This window comes from Tenrec ecaudatus, chromosome 7, assembly GCF_050624435.1.
Source record: "Tenrec ecaudatus isolate mTenEca1 chromosome 7, mTenEca1.hap1, whole genome shotgun sequence".
Lineage (NCBI taxonomy): Eukaryota > Metazoa > Chordata > Mammalia > Afrosoricida > Tenrecidae > Tenrec > Tenrec ecaudatus.
Window position 1 is genome coordinate 118656890 of NC_134536.1, and position 17577 is coordinate 118674466.

Here is a 17577-nt window from a genome sequence, read left to right on the forward strand (position 1 = left end):
GCTTCTGAGCTAGATGGCTGCTTGTTTACCTTCAAGCCTATAAGAACCCAGATGCTATATCTTTTGCTGGCAGGGCACCATCAGCTTTCTTCCCCACATTAGCTTATACACCCTCTTTGTCTTCAGCAATCCTGTTGGAAAGTGGGCATCATGGAATGCCAGTTTAATAGAACAAAGTATTCTTGCATTGAGAGAGTACTTGAGTGGAAGCCCAATGTCCATCTGCTACTAAACCTATACATATATGCACATAGATCTATTTACCCATCCTCATGTATAAATATATTTACATATGTACATACCTTTATTTAGACCTCTATAAATGCCCTTTGTCTCCTAGCTCTTTCCTCTATTTCCTTTGATTTTCCTCTTGTCCCACTATCATGTTCAGCCTTCATTTGGGTTTCAGTAATTCCTCTTGGCTACATTACCCTTGGTCACATCCTACCAGGTCTCCTACACTCTCCTCACCACCTATTTGGATCACTTGTTGTTCCCTTGTCCCTGGGTTTGTTAACACCACTTCCTTTCCCTCCACTTCCCCCTCTGCCATGTCCCCCTGGAACTGTCAGTCCCTTTGTTTCCTCCTCCAGATTGTTTATCCAGTCTATTTTATTTAGACAGACCTGAGGAGATAATAACAAGCATAAAAATAAGACAGAGAAAAACCAAGCAATAAAATAAAACAAAAACAACACCAAGCCAATGACAAAAAAAACAAAACAAAATACAACAACAAGACAGAAAAGCTTGTAGTTAGTTCAAGGACTGTTTGTTGGCCTTCAGGAGTGTTTTCTGGTCGAGTCTGGTGGGGCGCCAAGCCCTGGCCCCAAAGTCTATTTTTGGTATTCCCTGGGGAATGTGTTGCTAAGTTCCCCTTGCTGTTTTGCCTAGGTGTGGTGGGATCAGATCGGGCGGAATGCCCACCCTGTGTGAGGGAGTGTTCTTTGATGTTGGGAATATTCTTGTTTTAGCTGCTCATGACAGCACCACACTCACTGCCACTGAGCTGGTTCAGACTCACAGCATCCCTATAGGACAGACGAGAAGTGCCTCTGTGGGCTCCTGAGACCACGCATCATTATGGGAGTAGAAAACCTCCTCTTTTACTCCTGCAGAGCAGCTCATGGTTTGAACTGCTCACCTTGAAGTTAACAACCCAACTTGTAACCCATTCGCCACTAGGTCTACTCGATGATAGCACAAGACTGTAAAATATTTGGTCTGGGAGTCCACAAGCCCCAGAGCCAACTCCACAGCAAGTAACAATTATCACCAAGAAATACAATGTAAAAGAAAATGAGAAATTCGAATGCATTACAATGATCTCCAATTGTTTAAAGTACTAGTGCTTACCTATGCAAACCCCCAAACCAAATCCATTGTTGCTGAGTTGACTCAGGGCAACTCCATGTACATCAAAAATGTAGAACTGTACTCCAATATTTCAGTGGCTGACTATTCAGAAGCGCATCCTCTGGTTGGGGCACCTGCTAGCCAGGCATGTTAACCACTTGCACCACGCAGCAGCTCAGTTCCTCAGAAAACCGAACACCAAACTCACTACCATTGAGTCAATTCAGACCCAAAGAGACCCTTCAGGTCAGAGTACAGCTGCCCCTTTGGGTTCCTGAGAATGCCACTTGGTCTTCTCCCGAAGAGAGCCAGATCTTTCTCCTGCAGCACTGCAGGTGGGTTTGAATGAGCAACCTCAGAGTCAGCAACCCAATAGGTGATGCCACCAGAACTCTGTCAGGAACCACGTCTACTTTGGGACTTTGGGGACTGTGGAGTAAGCTGTAGGATGTCCCTCGTTTCCTAGCAAAGCCATTGTTTGTGTGTTTGTTTTCCCACTGAGGAAAGCACACCCCCTCTTCTAGAAGTTAGAGTGGATCAATTGCAGCAATAAACTTCAACCTGCCTGATTCTAAAATATTACCAACCGGATACCATATTTCACTGTGGTCAGTGAGCCGTCCATTGCAGCATCCTTTACAAGTCTTGGAGACTGAGAGCCTCTGGGCTAAACAGCTACACTCCAGTTGTTTCGGGGTTTTTTGGCTTTTGTTTTTTGACACGCACCCCCACCATTACAAACTAAAGTGTGAGAGCACACATGCCCACAAACGTCTACTCAAGTCATATAAAAATTATTCACATGTGCCACTGTACCGAAATAGTTTGTATACCATCAGAATACAATTTTTAAAGGGTGACATGAAAATAAATATAAATGAGAGCTCTCATATCATCTTGACTCATCCATCTGAATTATGCTGCACAGGTTACTAAATTTATTTTTTCACCCTCTCATTTCCCACACAAATAGAACAAGAATCCCTGAATAGCCCACTGTGGAATACAATGTAGCTGACCTCAAATTTTCCTCTTAGGTAAACGGCCTCAGGACTATTCAAGAGCCAGTTGGATATGCGTATGCATGTGATTTGTGCTACATGAACGTCAGAAGAATTTGGGTCCCCTCCAGAAGATTCCAGATGGGACTGATTTTGACCTCTCCTGTGAACTCCACAAAGAGGATGGCGATGAGTCCCTGCTGTGGAGGGTTGGACTTTCCCCCTCCTGTCACTCTTTCTTTGCTGTGAGGGGACAGCACAGACTTTCATGCGACTTTCAGTGTTTCCCTCTTCACAATGCGTCCGGACGAGAGGCCCTGGATGAATCATCCACAAGGTAAGGTGCATCACCAGGCTCTTGGTGGAGGGATCCATTTGACTTTTGATGTGCTCTGTGCTTGTGGTTTTTCATTATTTCCTGCTGTAGTGTAAGGTGCGTGGAATTTGCAACAACCATGAAAAGCCCTTTATTTCATCCTAAGAGGAACTGAACCAGAGACGATTCATTTTACTCACCTGGTTTGCTTTTTAAATAAGGTTTGCTTCTCATGATAAAAGAATTTTGCGTGGTTATCTAAAATTTGGAAAATACAAAAATCAAAACTCAACTACCTTGGATTCTATTAACTAGAGTTAACGACAAGCTAACACCAAGGTCTTTTTCTCGTGAAAAATATTGTTTTTATTAAATAGAACAATATTAAATTTACCATTTTTTCATGCTTATTACTATCAAACCAACATGCATGTTTTTCTTTATGTCAGTTTTCAAAAGCCTAATTTTCAATGGCTGAAGGCTATTTCATAATCAGAAATATTGTTGTCTAACCATATCTCTAAGATGGATATTTAGACTGTTTCTGTTTTAGGGGTATTATTTTGGAAGTGAAGAGCCCTAGTGACAGAGTGAGTTAAGCGATGGGATGCTAACTTCAAGGTCAGCGGTTCAAAACCACCAGCTGCTCCAGGTGAGAAAGATGATGCTTTCTACTCCCATAAAGAGCTATAGTCTTTTAAATATTCCCTGGGGTCTTTTCTTTTTTACTCATTGCTTAATCTTATCTCTGTAATAATATTATTATTATTTAATCATTACCACTTTACTGTGTTTTGGTTTGTCATTGGCTCTGTTGGGTTTTCCAGTTTGTGAAGCACAGAAGGAGTACATGCACAGAGATAAGAACAGTTGCAAGGGATGATGGGAAGGTGGGGAGGGGTGGGAGACAGGGAGCATGAGGGGGTGGGGAAGCAAACAATGTATGTGGGGGGGAGGGAGCACTAGAACTGATGGTGAATACATAACTCATCGTAAAACAAATTTAACCAGAAAAAAAAGAAAATGTTCTAAAATTGATCATGGTGATGATTGTACAATTCTTCTTGATATGATTAAATATTGAATCATGAGCTATGTGGATTAAGTGCCAATAAAACTATTGTAAAGGAGAGTTATAGTCTATGTGAGCAATGGTTGACTAGAAAACACTATTATGAAGATAACTTTTAATAGCGTGTTCTTGTCAATCATTGCTCATATGTTAGAAAACAAAAATGTAACTTTTGATATCTTACTCACCTTTATTTGGGGAGGTTTCTATATTTACTCTTGAAGCACACACATTTAATATTTCTCCTCATATAAGTTTTCAGTAAGAAAGTCCTCAGAGTTTCATTAGATTTTCTGTTTCAGGACCTAAAAACAGTAGCCAAGAAAGTTCTTGTTTGAGAATTCAAATCCCTTCTTTCCTTCAAATATTTTTCTTGTCTTCCCAACATGAGTTTGGTAAATAACTAGTTGATGTTCTCTTACTGGTAACCCGAAGCGTGTTCTTTGTCATGTTAAATTATTATGATTTATTTAATAAATTATTACTAATTTATAATTATATAAATAATACATGAATGTGTCCCTTTGTGTTATACCCATAAATAAAATCTAAATCTCTACTTTATTTGCTAGCCCAAACTGTCCTCCTCTTTCCAGAAGAAACAATTTCTATAGATTTGCTATATATTTTTCAGAACTTTTTCTTATACATTTTCAACAACAACAAAAAAAAAGCTGAATTCTTGACATTTGCTTTTCCTATTGGTGTTTTCAGCAGCCCTGGGCAGTTCTTAGTCTTGCTGTGAGCTAAAACTATCGTGACAGCCATGGTCTTGGTCTGGGCGAGTCTATATTTCAATACATGTGTGTGATCACACTGTAGATATTATTCTTTCCCCTTCAACTGGATGACTAGGAAAGCTAGTTCTATGAGTACTAGTCAGTGCCACTGAGGCGTTTCAGGCCCAGCACAACCCTACTGGGCAGGTGAGAACTGCCCTGTGGTTCTGAGGCTAGCTCTTGATGGGAGGAAAGAGCCCTGTTTTTCTCTCTCGGAGCTTCTAGTGGTTTCGAACTGCTGAACTCAGAGCTAGCAGCCCAAGATGTATCCACTATGCCATGGGAGCTCTTTAATTAGTATCCATTAATGTTCTCTTTTTATTAGCTGGTATTCCACAATATGACTACACCATTAAGATGTTGGTTGTTCCCCACATTTTTCTGATAACAATACAAGTATGTGTACTTCTTCCTAAAGGAAATTGGTGGCAAAATAGAAAGTTTAACATCTTACTGAATTCCTAACCTACTTTTAAAAGTTTCAGGTCATTATTGTCTCCATGGTAAAAAGCCCCTTCAACCTCTAATGACCCTCTATAGTGTTTCTGAGGCTGTTCAGGGTAGCCTCGTCATTCTCCTGTAGAGCAGCTGGTGCATTTGAACCACTGACCTTGTGATCAGCAATCCAGCTGCTTACCAATGGTGCTACCAGGGGTCCTAAAAATGTACACAGTAAAACTTATTTCCTGCCTTGTTCAGGATGAAAACTATATCGAGTCCCTGAGTTATACGCTGAAACTTAAATCATGAGCCAACAGGTTTGGGCAGTTGTAATTCCTGGAAAACACGTGAGCAAGCTAAGGCTGTGTGGTTTTTCCCAGATGCCGTGTGGCTTGGAACATTTCTGAAGTTGCTCGGTTCCTGCAGGTCTGAATGAGTGAGTGTTTCGGAGGGCAGGTTGGTTGGTGGTTTTTAAAACCTTGACACGGGCCTCTGTTTTTGGAGGACTTCGTTCTGTGTACTTGGTCAAAACATGCAAAAGAACATTTTGTAAAGAGCCATTCATTATGGCTTTCCAACAGGCTTGGGAGAGAGGCCGGGCTGTTTTCATCTGCTCCTACGGCCAGCAGTCTGGGACTGGGGTGGAGGGAGAATGAGCTGTGCTGGTCCTACGCATTGTGATGGCTGCAGTGTGCTGCCCTCCGTCTCAGCAGCAGCCTCACTCCTTCCTCAGCCTCCTTGCTGGCATGTCATTCCTTACTCGCCATTCCCTCACCCACTGTGCCTATTTGTCATCCACCTAGCACCCTAAACAAACCAAGAGTGACCCATCCACCTGGATTTCTATGTAAGGATGAAAACAAAACCCCACCAAAAGAGAAATAGTTTGAAATGTATTTCATTAGTACAGAGTAAATTTCTATGAAATAAATCAGAAATCAAGCCCATTATCATTAAGTTGGTTCCGGCCCGTAGCAGTCATTTAGCACTGGTACCCTGCCCATAGCATTTCCAATGCTTTACTCTTTGCAGAAGCCACGCCTTCTTCACACAGGGCAGCTGAGGTGAGACCTGCTAAACTTTTGGTTAGTACCTGAGGTCTTAGCCACTCCAGCACTAACCCCTAAGCCCCACTGACATTGAATTGATTCTGACTCAGAGAGGCCCTGTATAAGGATTTTCGAGGCTGTAAACTATTACAGGAGCAGATAGCCTCGTATCTCTCCCAAGCAGTGGTTGGTAGATTTGAACTAAAGACCTTGTAGTTAGCAACCCAATATACACTCAACAGTGCCTTACTGTGTCACCAAGAGGCCTTAAATGATAACAGTGAAAGGAAAATAACAGTAACATTAAAAAGCATATTCTTCTTAGTAGAATTCTCAGTGTTGCTGTGTTCAAAGAATGCTCTCTTGGGTAAAAAGAAAAAAAAATTGGTTGAAAGTGGTTAAACTGCACCAAAAAGGAAGAGGTGCAAGGAAAGTGTGGTGATACTCACAGTTCAACATGGGGTTAAATTAATAGTAATTACCCTCCAAGAAATCTTAATCAGGGATTTTCTTTTTTTTAAGGCACACAATGTTGACTTTCACGCATACTTGGCCCGAGGCCTGTGGAAGGATGTGTGTCAGCTGTTCACCATATGTAGCCCCCACAGAGTGCTGGCTGAACTCCCTCCCCAACCAACATCCCCGTTGTGACAAGCCCCTGTCATTTTGACTGACTAAGTAATAAATTGGGTGATCCATTCAAACAGCCAATATTTAGAGTGCCTAGTACTTGCGTCACTCTACTCTTTTGTCTTCTGGGAAGTGGGAGAGAATGACATGGAGAATGTCTTCCCAGAGACTGGGAGGAGCTTACTTACAATCTACTCTGGGAGACATCGCACATCACCTAAGAAGAAAAACAAAACAAAACAAGAAAAACACTAAAAGTTCAAAGAAGTATCATCCTAGGAGGTGGCTCAAGATAATATAGGTACTACTTTACAAAGTCTAGAGAAATGAGGAAATTATCTGAGTTTGTAGAAAGACAAAGCTCACTGTTGGGGGTAAGAGCTTAAGGGGAAGAGATTGAGCTGGATGCCTCTGCTCTTATCTAAGCCTGACCTGCAGCTAAACTGAAAAATGCGGATGAGTCACCCTTGAAAGATAAAACGGTCCAACAGCACACACAACCTGGCTTGTCCAAGCCAACATCTGAGCTGAAGCCTTTTCCCCAGTTCCCACAGGATCCCAGCCCACGATTGTCTACTAGACTAAATTTGCTGCTTCAGGATTGGAATGGGCTTTTGGTTGTCCTTCTGCAGGATTAGTTAAATCCCTAGATCACCCGGAAAGGGCTCCTTTAGAAGACAATTCTAAACTGCTCACTTGTCCGAGGATTCTGGATTGTTAGAGACATCAGTACTAGCAGAACTTGCAAGACCTGGTGAGTGAACCTAGTGCTAAGACTTAAACCAGAAGGTCAGAGGTAATCACCCCTGCATCCTCTGTGCAAAGCATTGTAAGGGAGTGAACATATCCCTGAGGTGGGATATCAAGGGTATTCTCAGCTCAGGCCCTTCTTACTGTTATGTAAGAAAAGACTAAAGCTGTTCTTCTTGTATTTCAGTGGTTCTCAACCTTCCTAAAGTCACAACCGTTTAATACAATCCTCATATTGTGGTGACCCCCCCACCCATAAAATTATTTTCATTACTACTTCATAACTATAATTTTGTTACTGTTAAGAATTGGGCCTGTGAAAGGGTCATTTGACTCCCAAAGGGTTCACAACCCACAGGTTGAGAACTGTTGTTCTATTTCAACAACAACAAAAACACAGGAGAAATGAAAAAATTCCAACCCAAGATTTTGTGACACCTGGGTGGTTATTGGACATAGCGCATTGGGCAAATCCTTTCGATTAGAAGCCTAGGATGACCGTGGCAGCATAATGAAAGAGGGCCTAGAAAGTGTGTCCTGAAATGGGCAGAGAGGTGATGGAGTGATTCGGAGGTAAAGGCACATCCTCAAAGATGGACTTCCTTGGGCCTCTTGGTCATCTGCACAGTCCTTCTCGGTCGAGCCTCATCTACTCTGTGCTGCCTTCTCTTCCTGAGGTCACCACTGTCCAGCTTCCATGGTTACACATCACACCGTCATGCATTGAGTTGTTTGCCCAAGAGAATCCTTCCTCGGACATCATGATTGTGGAGGGTGGGGACTATCTTAGTCATCTTCGTAGTCTCAGTGCCTACTTCATGGCTGATGAGTCACAGGGATTCGATTAAGGTTTGCTGGTTGAATGAGTCAATAGAGATATGACTTGGGGGAGTGTGTCTCAAGGATTTGCCTAATTCCAGAGACCATATAGTGTGATTGGGACTCGAGGAGGAGGGTGGGCAGTGCCTCCTCTCCTCTGGTCACCCCTTCAACCAGAATGATTGCTGTAATATGATGTCTAGATTGAAGGTCTACATGTGGTTTTGGTTGAGAACATTGGAAAACAGGTGGAAAAAATACTGTGAGTGAAAAGAGGATGGTTCTTTGAGGGCCAGAGCCCACTATCAGTGGGATATCATTACAGGATGCTGAGCATTCAGGCCACCCAGGGGTGTCTGAGTCTGGTTTCAAGCCTCAAGGGTGGTGATAAGGAAACCTGCAGAAGAGGGGAAAGGGACAAAGGGAACATCGGAGCCACCTCTCAAAGGGCTTCCCTTCGATATTAGGCTCTGAATCAAAGTCCTTAATATAATAGACAAGGCCTCTTCTCTGGCCCTTCCTATTCTACACACCAGCCATTTTCACCTCAAACAAAATATGATCTCTCTTGCCTCAGAATCTTTGCATAGAGCATTCCCTCTGCCTAGAAAATGTCCCTTGTCTTCTCATCCCATGGCACACATAATTCTACACATCTTCATTATGGTACCCCTGCCTGACATCATGCCCATTGTGTCCCCCTGTGGTGAGGATATTACAATTATAACAATCTAACTTAATATCTCTCCCAGAAAGGTTGTGAATTGTAAAAAGAGCAGGTTGTTCCTCACGGTGTTCCCAGCACCTAACAAAATGTCAAAGGAGCCCTGGTGGCATAGTCGTTATGCCTTGGGTTGCTAACCATAAGATCAGTAGTTCAAAACCACCAGCTAGTCCCCAGGAGAAAGATGAGGCTTTCTTCTCCCATGAAGAGTTACAGGGAGTTCTATCCTGCCTATAGGGTCGCTGTGAGTTGGCATCGACCCCATGGCAGTGAGTGTACACTATCAAGCAATTCGGAGGCACTCAAGAAGTTCTTAACAAATGTGATAAGTAACCCCGATGATAGGCCAGTGATCCCCACTGCCTGGTCCTCACAGCCTTGAGTAATCCCCTCCTCTCAACTAACTTGCTTCTGAACAACAGACTTCGGCAACAGTAAGGTGCTGCAACTTCTGAGCTTAGGTTGCAGAAGCCTGTGCCTCTCTCGTACTAGCAGGCACAAGTGCCTTTTCAGCTTGCACGCTTAGTGAAACACGATGCCATGTGGAAATGGTTCATGTGCCAAGGGAGTGACAGTGGTGCCCTCAGCTCCTCTTCCGTCCAACAAGCCGCAGGAACAGAATCCTGCCACCACCACCCCCGCCCCCAGAATCTCAAAAGTAGATGCCTCCCCAGTCAGCTTGCAAAGGAGTCTCCACTACAGCTCACAAATCGATGGAAGCCTGAGATACCAGGAAGCACAGACCCGAACTAAACCGTGCCCAGATTCCGGATGCACAGAAATGGAGAGATCGTAGATGCCTGTTATTTTAAGTCACAAACTCTTTTTTCAATGGTCTTATTGGCATATAATTCACATAGCATATAATTCAATAGTTCAATCACTTAAGAGGCGTTATACAATCATCACCACCATCAGCTTTGGAGCTCTCTCTCTTCATTCTTGTACTCATCATTATTAGCTCTCCGTTTCCCCCTCCTCCCCTGCCATACCCCCAGGGAACCATTAATCCAGCTACTGTCCCTGTAGATTTACCTATCTTGGATGTCATATACAGAACAACATTTAAAAACAAAAAACATCTAACAAGAATGACAACGTGAAACAGATGTAAAACGTCAATAGAAAAGAAGCAGGAAATATTAAAAACTAGAACAAATTTAAATGGATTGATCATAAGCGAGATCAAATGATAGGGTGCTGAATCTTAACCTGACTGCATCTGAAACCATCCACCTTCTCATGCATTCTGCAAGTTAGAAAGGCTATTCCGATCCCTAGTCCATGGCCACAAGGGATTCACCAGCGGTGTAAATTCATGTGGATTTCCCGTTCACTTTTTACAAACTGAAACAGCTTTCAAATGAGTCAACAGAGAGATCAAATGATACGCGATTACATTTTTCTCCAACTACAGCTCCCGTAATTGACTTTATAATTCTCTCGGTCTGATAGCAGGACTACGCACATTCTTCAACGATGATCGGATGAGATTCACTGGCTTAATCCACGTGTGGAGCCTGCAAATGCATTTTGGGTTTCCACCGTCATCCTTAGCCTTCTGCAAACCAGATGTTCACAACTGAAGCTCTGCCACCATCCTCTCCGTTCGCTTTGGACTCTCTTATTTACATTATTTGATCACACAGACTGGAGTGCCTCATCCTTGTGGACTTAGTTGACGCCTCCCTTAGATGACTGCTTGTTTGAACACAAGCCTTAAGACCCCAGACTCTTTCCTTTCTGATACTGAGACACCATCGAGTTTCTTCACTACACTTTGCGATAGCATCCACATCTTTAGCGACCTCTTCGTGAGGGTGAACATCAGGCAGGGCCATGCCATAGCTTGAACTGTTCATCGATTAAGGCTAGAATTAAATGCAAGCCCCCAATCCATGCATGCATCTTTGGTTTATAAATGTCTCCAATTCACTTGAGAGAGATCGTTGTCATTTTATGTTGGAGAACATTATCAAGCATCCCTCTGGGGCTTCATTTCCACTGTTATCAAGTCAATACTGACTTACAGCAACCCTATAGGGCAGGGTAGAATGGCCCTTGTAAGTCTCAGAGCCTGTAAATCTTCACAGGAGTAGAAAGCCTCATCCTTCCCCTGCAGAGCTGGCCAGTAGGCACTAAATTTTATGGTTACTAGTTATACAGCAATAGCTAGCAAGTAAATGAATGAATGAATGAATGACTAATAAAACAGAAGACTTTACTGAGAGAGGAGCTAAGGCTTTGGGAAAGGAGATTGCTATGCAAAGATGGTTGTCAATGTGTCCCGGTTGTTTCCCAGCCTACAGGAGAAGTGGAAATGCGGGGGGGTAGAACTAGATATGAGGGGGAGGTTGGAGGAAGACTAGAAACTCAAGTCAAGGAATATTTTGCATGCCCCAGTCACTACCTGGCTGCGTTCGTTCAGGAGCATTTGTGTTTGTAAATGAATACAAAAGCTAGATCCTTGGTGAGCCTAGGATGGATTCAAAAGATCAAAAGACACAGTGCAGTCGGGTGGTCTCTTTCACATGGTCGGAACTTCAGTCTTGAACTAAACGGCCCTCTCAGAGCCTATGCTTCACGGGTATTGAGCTGCCAAAGAGTATTGTGTGACCTTGGTGACCTTGGCAATGGAAACACCATTAGTAAGTTGGGTGGGCTCTGCGTGTGTCTGCAGTGTGGCCATAAACAGTATAGAAACCTGATAGAAGGGGAGTTCTAACTACCAGCTTTGTCAGTGGCTCTTATACTTCAGGATTTCTCCATACATTTCAGAAGCCTGGCTCCTCTACCTTCCTCCCCAGAAGGATTGACCTTCTTTGACGTGATAAATGGGCACCAAAAATTATGCTATCCTTCACAATGCTTTTGTGTCCCAGCATCCAATTTTAATGGATGTCTGCAGAGAAGTCCATTTTCTGCCATCTTAAATCTCATAGTTTTCTTGTCCAGTTCCTCACGTGGGAAATATCGTTGCTTATAGAGTTTCCCTTGGGCTAAGTTTAGTTCAGTAGGAACCACTAGTTACTTTATCATCGTGTCATTGTAACCTGCCCCAACAGTTCAAGTTTATTTGCTCCACAGAAAGTGCTTTTATTCATCCTGCGATTCATAATCGTTTTCTTAATCTTCTCCTAGCTGCCAAGTCCCATTCCCATTCTCATTCCAAAGGGCTCATGTTTGTCTATGGAAATGCATTAAAAGCATATAAATATATCGAGTTGATCTTTCTCACCACCCCTCACCCACTGAGTCACTTCTTCTGCTGCAATAATTCTAACAGTCCCTTGAGTAAAAATGCCCAACTTTCCTCATTTCTGCTGCCGTCTCCATTACTTCCACCAATGGGATAGGGCGGGGAAAGTGGGTGGTAGGACGTGTTAACGGAACCATCACGGGACTGGAGGGAAGGATCCTAGGCGCCACGACATCTCCCTGGATGCTCCAGTGCTACCACTGACCAGCGGTCTGAGCCTGCCCTGTGTGCTAACTCTTGTAGCCAAGTTGCCTGCAGGTGTTCTCTATCTGGCTGGCCTCTGAGTCAAGCGTCAGGGTGATTTGCGGCCTCTTGCTAGTGTTAGCCTCCTCAAGCACTGCTCTGTTCTCCGGCTAGGTGGTTTGTCCATGGTTTCTGCTGTGGGGTCCTCTCCCTCTGTTACAACTATTCTCTCTCCTCCCCTCCAGAAAGAAACATCCGTAGCCCCTCCGTGTGGCTGTTATTGGTGATCAATGCTGTTGAGTGGATTCCAACTCTTGGGGTTTTCTTGGTCAAAATCATTATAGAGTAGTAAGTCCTGGTTGTGTTTTGAACCATCAGCCTTCTGGTCAGCAGCATTGGGCAGCATTGGCTCCTGTGGGGCCCTGCCACATCTCTTGGGAATCAAGACAATTTAGGGAAAATTAAGCGATAACTCCCAGTTCTTGGCCACTGTGGCCCTGACTTGACTTGGTGTGACCACCCCTTAAATTACGCCGGGCAGGTTGCCGGGACACCTCCTGCCAGTATTTGACCCATGAGTGGAAACAGATGACACACACAACACACCTTCTCTTGGTGTTCTTCTGCACCATTCCCCAAATGTCCTCCAAGTGGAGACACGGTGGGTGCCACTTGATGTTGAATCCATTCCAACCCGTGGGATCCAGAGAATCACTCATTCCAACTCGTGGGAGCTGGCGAACCGTGGAATTCACTTCCTGTCTGGTTTCACTCCATCTACTCTCCTCGCTGGCTACTCAGACCCAAGGAGTAGTTTTCTTTTCTTTCTTTCCCCATTCTGCATGTCCCTGATGTCCTCTGCTCTCCGAGGCCAATTCTAGCTTCGTGGTTAAGACTTTCAATGACTGCTAGGTAGCAGCTGAGAAAGCTCTGCTTGGTCAGACAGGGACTCCATCCGGAGGCATTTCAAAACAACCATACCTCTTCTATCAGTCAACAAAAACTACCACACCTCTTCTATCAATCAGTCAACAGGAAACAGTGCATCTGGTTGTAATAAAAGCGGCCACTGGATTCTGATGATTCATTGAGAAATTTATTGGATGCCAAGCCTATAAAATCCACCTTTTGAAATGATGAGTTCCCAGCCATATACTCTATGGTCCCTCCATGTACGTGACATTGTGGGAAAGGGAACACCACGAAGATTAAAAACAGATCCTTGGCTGCCTGGGGCTGGGGTGGGGCACAGGCTGCCTTCAAAGGGGCATCAAGGAATGTTTTTTTTGGGGGGGGAGGCCAATGAAACTGTTCTGCATTTTTATTGTGGGGACAGGTACATGATTCCATGTGTTTATTAAGACAGAATTGTACACAAGAGTGAAACTTACTGTGTTTAATTTGTACCTCAATCAAACAGACATAAAAAACAATGGATAGGCATTCACTTCTTCAGCACTCTAGCTGATAATCATGGGGTACTTTCTAAGAATAAAGCGGGAGAGGGGGGCTTCTAGCCTGGGGGAGGGATAAAGCCCATGAGATCATTAAGACCAGCTAACAGCAGAAGCCTCACCAGACAGGCAGTTCCAGTCACCACGTTCAAACAAAGCCCCTGCCCTTAGGTCTATCCGGGCATACCAACTCTGTAGGACAGGGTGGCACTGCCCCTGCGGGTTTGGAGATGCAACTGTACAGGAGGAGACATCTTTCTTTGATTGTGAGCTAAATAAATGTTTGACCAAAATGGACCTCAAATGATGTGGTACATATCCAAATGTCCTTGCCGGAAAACGGTTCCCTATCTTTGGGATAAAGCAGCTAAAGTTACTAAGAGTGGACTGATAAATATTCCAGTGGTCAGCTTCTACCATGGACACAGATGTTTTGATGGCATTTATCCTTCCCGGAGGGTAAATTTTCTTTGATTAAGTCTCAGCTACTCTCAGATCAAAAAGGAAAGGGTACAGCCACCTCCCTCCCAGAGCAACATTTCTCTATTTGCTCCCCTCCAACAACCTTAGCTAGATGAAGTGACCCCCTCCTGTGAACAGTGGTAAGTGAGCTAGGAATGAGCCACAACTAGATCACCATTGGTTATACCCTCTCCTGGACGGGGTGGGGGCAGAGGAGGACCACCGCAGCTAAGCTCCTGTCAAGACCTCCAACCCAAACGCTAAACTGGAAGTGTGGACATTCCAACCCAGATGCCACTGTAGCCTAGCAAAACAAAGACCCAGACGACTCCCCGGCTTAGATTTCTGGAAGGTTCCTTTCTCACATTTACACTAGCCTGACCTGGGCCTGTGTGAACTCCAGCTCATGCTGCCTCCAACAACAAATGCCTTTAGGAGTAGCTCTGTTTCCTTTAGCTGCAGATCCTAGCACATTCCAGACGTCGGGATATCCTGGTGTCTTCCCGCTGCTTTCTTCTACGGCTTCTTCCCCTCGGTTATAAGAGTGGGAAGGTATGCTGGCCTCGTGGGGAGCTCAGGAGCAGATCTTGCAGGGGATAAAGTTTCCCGAGCCTCTCGAATGGACTTCTGGGCCTCCTAGCCTGGCGTGTGCGGGGGCCTGGCCCACCAAGCACCAGTGACACTGCACTTCGTTTCAACAGAGGCGTTAGATGTATGCTGTGTCCCACCCGAGGACCTCCCCTTAGAAACGGGCCAGGTAAACATGACTGAATGACAATGATGATCTGCCCTCAAAGCACCACCTGTGTTTTCATCTCATCTGCGTTACTGCTAAACTAATTTGATCGGCCAGCACTTTGAGGGAATCGTCAACACTCATGGAGCCCAAGGAAGGTGTTTTTTAATAGAACAGACCAAAGCCGCCAAGGTCACTGCTCAGTTCATTTACTATCAAGCTTTACTGAGTCTCTGGACCCGAGATCAGGGCCACCTACACTAGTTCCTCCAAAGGCTTCTCATCTCCAAAGCAGACGCTTGTCACTACTTCTCAGCATTAAAGAGACAGGCGTGGCTCAGCAGGGTAAGTGTGGGGCTGCTCACCACAAAGTCAACAATTCAACTGCTCAAGGTCTACAGCATCGGTGGCATGCAGCCGGTTCTTCTAGGAGCCACAGAGCCAATTCCTACTTGGGTGTTGAGTTCCCTGTTAAAATGGCCCTTGCTTGGCTGGGCAGCCTCCCAATGTGGAAATCACAAAGTTACATTCCTTACTCATTTTTAATGTTTATCTGTGCAACAGCGGCTCTAGCAATGCTCTCTCCACCCGTAGGTATAATAACAATTAGATGGAAAAATGCTTGCTATATTTATTCATTTCATAAAACTTGTTAAGCTTTCTATGAATTACTACTATGTTTTCATTCTCTCGCATTTGTTACTTCAGCAGACAGACTTGTAACCAAAGAGGAAAAGTGTCAAACAACCAGAGGGTGACACACTGCCATTCATTTGAGCTTTGTGATCCACCCCAATTCCCACAGGATATCGTGAGTGAGTTACGCAATTCCTGAAAGCATTCAAAGATCTTAAATTGTTGTCAGAGCAATTGCTGTCGGTTCAGCAAGAATAGCAAGGTGTTTTTTTTTTCAAGGATAAACATGATACAGTCAGAGAAGAGAAGTCACCTGTTTCTAATCTATCAAACGCCATGGCCTAAAGCAGGGGTGTCAAACTGGCACCCACGATGCTCTGAAATAAAATGTAATGAGGGAATTGTGTGTCGGGTATTGCCTGGATCTCCCCAAGTGCTATTTTCTTCATAACAATTTTTTTCTATTTTCATTTCATTTCAGAGCATCATGGGCCACAAAAAATTACCTCAGGGTTTGCATGTGGCCCATGGGCCCTGGCCTAAAGTGCAAAGATAGGTATGGATAAATCACATAGCCAATGATGTTCAGATAAAAGCAAAAGAATTAGGGTGTCAAACAGGAAGTAATGTGGAAATATCTTAAATAACAGTCTTATTGGTTTTGGTCAGGTAGTATTAATAATTTTCCATTAATATTCTAAAACTCCTATAATCTGGTTTGTGTACCTCTCTTATTGTTCTCATTTACGTGTTAGCTGTATGAAATAATAAACTACTTTTGGGTATATTGTGTTTTACATTAGGATGATCATTAGGGCAGCGAACCAGTTGTTAAATTATTCGACTCTCACCACTGGTTTGCAGTCTCAGAAGTCCTATGGTGCAGTTCCACCCTGCACTCTTGGGTTGCTGGGTCAGAACTGACTTGCAGGCAGTAGGGTTGACTTTTGGGTTATTGGTACATTGGGTCAAGTTATGATAAAGGGTCTGAAAACTGAGACAAGATCAAGATTTGATGGGATGCAGGAAAGGGGGAAGGAATGCGCATTAGGAAATTCACAATGCGAGGCTCTCTTTGGGCAGTGGAGAGCCCCGGAGGTGTTTTTGGAACCAGGGCATCTTGGCATTGAACACTCAGCCTCAAAATCCTTTGAGATCATCAGGAGATAGACTTGCCTGTTCACGGTTTGGTCTGGAATAGAACCAGTCTGTGCTCCCCTAAGAACCCCAGAAGGTGTAGTGGTTACTCATTGTTCTGCATTGTAGTTTGAAACCACCAGCCGATTTCTACTCCCATAAAGAATTACAGCCCTGGAAGCTCACAGGGCCCGTTCTACCCTGTCCTATAGAGTCATTATGAGTTGACATCGACTCGATGGCAGTGAGTTTTTTTTTTAATATTGCTGCGACTCTAAACTGTTATCAGTCACTTCTACCTCTGTATAAAGATGGTTCCCCTTTTCTAAAAGGAAACTGGACACCTGTGAAAATGGGCATGATTAAGAGAGTAAAGGAGGAAAACAAAAGAGAGAGAGAGAGGATGGAGAAGAGTGGAGATTTGAGACAACAGGAGCAGATGTTGCTCATATTTACCTTTGCAGTCAGAGCCTGAGGGATGAGGATTGCTCCAATGGAATGAACCAGCAATAAATAGATGGATGATTGATAGATGGATGGATATATAGATAGATAGATGATAGATAGATAGATGGATGGATAGATAGATGATTGATTAATGGATGGATAGATAGATAGATGATAGATGGATGGATAGATAGATAGATGATAGATAGATGGATGGATGGATAGATGATTGATTAATGGATGGATAGATGGATGATTGATGGATAGATAGATAGATAGATGGATGGATAGATAGATGATTGATTAATGGATTGATAGATGGATGG